Genomic DNA, 4,731 nt, shown 5'->3' on the forward strand with positions numbered 1-4,731 from the left:
GCAGCACAAACTTACAGGTAGAAAAGCCTCTCTGATTTATCCTAGAACCGTGGTTATATTCTCTCTTCATACATCATAACACTACTTACTTCTTTTTTTCTCTCTTTCAAGTAAGCCCACCTTTCCCATCCCACAAGAGAATAACAAATTCTGACTCTGAGAATACCTCCACAAGTTCCAAATTTGCTGCCTTCTTGATGCTTCCAAGAGCAAATTCAAATATTATATACCTTTGCTCTCCCTGGAAAACATATAATCTATGAATTATTTAGCTTCTTAACCCACATAGAGTGTTCATACATTTTATTTCATTATCATATTAATAACCAGTGCTTATTGCAGATGAATTAGAAAATATGCATTTTCTACATATGAAAAAAGGAAAACAAAATTATGTGTAATTTCAACATCCAGGATTTTCTCTGTTAGCATATTAATGTGTGGGCTTCCATATTGCTTCATATGGTCCAGTCCTTGAGATGGGATCATTGCATACATACCATTTTTAACCTGATTTTAAAAATTTTAATTTAATATATTTTGAAAATCTTTACATATTAATAAATCAAATCCAGTGAAAACCCATCATTGAGGTTTGATGATGGCAAAGAGGGGACATATGGTATGTAGCAAACAATCTTACTGATGGTTCATTAGCATCCACATGGAACCCCAAAATACACAAACATCACTATAGCCAAGGCCACCACATGTCTTGCCTTGTTGTTCTTAAGAGATCTTATCTCTGCTTATTTTTTTTTTATGTGTCATTTGTGGGTTGTCTCTCCTCCCAGAAGAATATAAGCTTTGTTTTATTTATCATCATATTGCTGGCACTAGAACTATATCTGGTACAAAATCTACTACTCAACCCAAATTTGTTGAATAAATTAATGAATAAACCCCACATTAGTTCATTAATTAATTAATAAAATTCATGTCACAATCTGTGATTCCCTCCTTGCTTATTTATCTGGTATCTTGTTTATTGCCTAGGTAAGTGAGAAATAAAACTCTGTGGCAAGAGGGCGGGGGGTTGTTAAGCCACTGATTTTTAGAGTTTTTCTTTTTAGGACTTACTGTAACATTAACCAAGATTATCCTGACTAACACATATATAAAGCCAGAGCTAGAAATTTGCTCTTTGGCCATGGAATTAAACAAATTCAATTGATATAAACTAGGATTTAGGCCTATGGTTTTCACCTAATGGTCTTATTTTCTTTTTTGTTATTAGAATACTCATCCTGCACTCCTGGCCTAAAAGCAAAAGATATAAACCCTGAAAACATTCTGAATACAAATTAGATTTCTTCAGATATTTGTTGAGCTTGAAATAAAATATTTCAGTTTCGTATGCTATCTAGATTGTCTCTATTGTAAATTCGAATTTCACCAAACCCATAGTTGTTTATAATACTGAATGGGAACAATTAATTCCCTTAGAGCTGGAGTAAGAAACAAATATTTGTGCTCTTTGTGGTGGGGGTGATCTTATTTTTAGGCTGATAGCTTCAGTGATGGTAAATTTGAGGAAGAGAGAGTGCTGGAGTAAAGTATTTACCTGCTTCAGATTTTCCCAAACTTTCTAGGCTCATGGTTATAGTCAGCTCAGTTATTTATTCATGGGTATATGTATAAGGTTTTAGATTATTAAGTAGTTAGATCCAAAGTAATTTACTGACTGTAATTTGTATGGCACCCAACAAGTGTTCTTGTGTTTTCCTCAAAAGTTTAAAATGTCCTAAAAAAATAAATAAATAAATAAAATAAAATAAAATGTCCTGCAGGGTTCATCTGATTCACTGCAGTGACCCTGGGTCCCTCAGCACACATAGTTTGGGAATTATAGATCTCTGACTTGATAGGTGGAAGGATTTGAGGAGCACTATATTTGGAGGAGATCTTTGGGGAAGTTCCTAGCTCTGCGTGAGCTTCTGTTTTGTTTTGAGGAGTCTATATTTTATTTATTTAAGTCATTTTTTTAAAGCTCTAATTCACTGAAAATTCTTCAGTTTGTGGTGGCTCAGGTGGTAAAGAATCTGCCTGCCATGCAGGAGACCCCAGTTCGATCCCTGAGTGGGGACGATCCCCTGACCCACTCCATAATCTTGCCTGGAGAATTCCATTGGCAGAGGAGCCTGGTGAGCTACAGTTCACGGGGTTGAAGTCAGACACAACTGAGAGATTCTCTCTCTCTCACACACACACACACACACACACACACACCCCAGGGTAGAATAGGGTGGGGGCTAGGGGTCAGGGGGACAGGCAGTCGTGGGGACAGGGTTGGGGCGAGGCTGAGGCTGCCCCACTCCCACCCCCTCACCGCCCCCCGTCATTCTTCTGCTCTCTCATCTCCATGTCAGCCGGCTGTTATCCTGCAGCCACTGCGGCCTGGGCCTTTTGCTTGCCTCCTCAGCCAGCCTCTCAGACATGTTGGCACAGAGCTTCTCCCCTCCAGCTGCTTGTGGATCTGCTGCGGGCACATGGCCAACTGAACCTTGGCCGCCTTGTTGCTGGGTAGAGCTGCAGGCCCTTCTGCAAGTCAGCCCGGGCGTTCACCGCCAGGTGGGCCTCTCCCTCGTGGACAAGGCCCTTCTCATCGTTGCTGTCTGCTTCATGGGCCTTGTTACTGTTTTCAGTGGCAGCTGAGAAGACTTGCAGCTTCAGATGACACATGGCCAGGTTGAGGTGGGAGACCAGCTGAAGGGCCTGCACCTTCTTGTGCGTCCTCCTCAGAGAAGCTCCACTTTTATTCCAGCCAGGACACAATCTTTTTTAAAAAAAATTAGTTATTTATTTATGTCTGTGCTGGGTCTTCCCTGCTGTGTGCAGGCTTTCTCTAGTTGCAGGGAGTGGGGGCCACTCTCTAGTTGGGGGGCACAGACTTCTCACTGCCGTGGCCTCTCCTTGTGGCAGAGCACGGGCTCCAGGGTGCTCGGGCTTTGGCAGTTGGGACGCACGGGCTCGGCTACCCCATGGTATATGGGATCTTCCTGGACCAGGGATTGAACCAGTATCCCCTGCGCTGCAAGGCAGGTTCTCAACCATGACCACCAGGGAAGCCCCAGGACACAGTCTTCTTCTACTGCAGCACAGCTTGCTTGGACTTGGCCTTCCTTGAAGTTCACAGTACCTCGCTCCTTCACTACGGTCCTCTGCTCCAGCGTCTCGGAACTCATCTCCCAGGACTCAGCCCTCTCAAATATTCTTGTGCTGTATTTCATACATCAGCTCAGCATTTGGTGGGATCTGGAACTTCTCCTTCCCAGCATTGCTGAAAGCACACAGGTATTAAGATACACAATGGAATGTTCTCTTTTATCCACACACTGAATGGCTTTCTCCAGCCCACAGGGCAAGATGCATGCTCTCTCCCTCACCAACTTCAAAGCTGAGCTCCCGTGGGTCAAAGATCTGGTCCTCGAAGTATCCTTCCAGTGCAACCTCCAGGGTGGCGCTGTCATTGGACTTGGCGTAGCCCTTCCCATCACCTCCGTATTCTCCTGATGATCCCTGTGGTCCTCTTCCTTGAACTCCAACAACTCCACCTCAAACACAAGTGTGGTGTTGGGAGGGATCCTGGGAGGGCAGCCTGCTGAGCCCTAGGCACGCTCTGACTTGCAGGTAATGTGGCACAATTCGCCTGCCTTCATGGTCGCTACAGCAACATCCCAAGCCTTGATGACCTTCCCTCTCCTCAGGTCAAAGGAGAACCTGTCCTTGTGGTCCAGGCTGGAGTGGAACTTGGTACCATCGAGCAGCCAGCCCCTGTAGTGGACAGAGACTCAGTCCCCGATCACGGGCATCTCTGTGCCAGGGCCTTCTCGCTTGATGAATTTAAGCACACTCTCATCCTGCTTGGGGCTGAGGTCCACTCCCTTGAGGGGCTGCGGCACCAACTGTGCCCTACTCTTGGCCGCCTTCATCTCCTTGGTGGTCATTGAACTGTTTCTTGGGCAGCGGTTGCCAGTGGCTGGCCCGGGCTTGCGCCTTATTTTTTTTTTTTTTAAGTATTTATTTATTTATTTGGCTGCTCCAGGTTTTAGATGCAGATGTAGGATCTTTCATTGCAGCATGCAGGATCTTTAGTTGAGCGTGTGAACTGAAAGATTTCAAAACCAAGGATCAAACTGGGGTCCTCTGCATTGGGAGTACAGTGTCTTAGGCACTGGGCCACCAGGTAAGTCCTTACATTTCATCTTATTTCTTTAAAAACGTTTTCATTTTACATTGGAGTGTAGTTGTTTAACAATGAAAAAGTGTTAGTTTTAGGTGTACAGCAAAGTGATTCAGTTACACAAATACATATATTTAATCTTTTTCAAGTTCTCTCCCCTTTCAGTTTATTACAAAATATTGAGCAGAGTTCCCTGTACTATATGAGCTTTTTTTTTTTTTTTTTTCGGTAGAGAAATCTGAGTATCTATGGACAACATATCCAAGGGAAGTAACTTGAGCTTCCAGTGAAATTTGGAGCATTGTTGCCATCACTCTAAATATTCACATTTCACTGAAAGAAGTCACCAGCATAGATGACACCAGGTGAGGTCAGTAGATAAAAGACTAAAGTGGGTGAGCTCGTTCCTGGTGCTTTCAGCCTTTGTTCTCTTGGCTTCCAGAGTCCATGCTCTTGTGGATTTCCTGTGACCTGCTCTGGATAATCCTTCGCAGCTTCTTTGATCAACTAATCCTTGCTATGGAGCTTTTAATTGTTGACATTCTTCG

The 4,731-nt window shown here is 43.6% G+C and overlaps 1 pseudogene; it reads right to left on the reverse strand.

Moving 5' to 3' along the window:
* Positions 1-2,325: 2,325 nt before the first annotated feature.
* On the reverse strand, positions 2,326-3,947 carry LOC133042209 (peptidyl-prolyl cis-trans isomerase FKBP4-like; annotated as a pseudogene).
* Positions 3,948-4,731: the final 784 nt, after the last annotated feature.

The sequence above is a fragment of the Dama dama genome, chromosome 21 (assembly GCF_033118175.1).
Source record: "Dama dama isolate Ldn47 chromosome 21, ASM3311817v1, whole genome shotgun sequence".
In the NCBI taxonomy this organism is placed as follows: domain Eukaryota; kingdom Metazoa; phylum Chordata; class Mammalia; order Artiodactyla; family Cervidae; genus Dama; species Dama dama.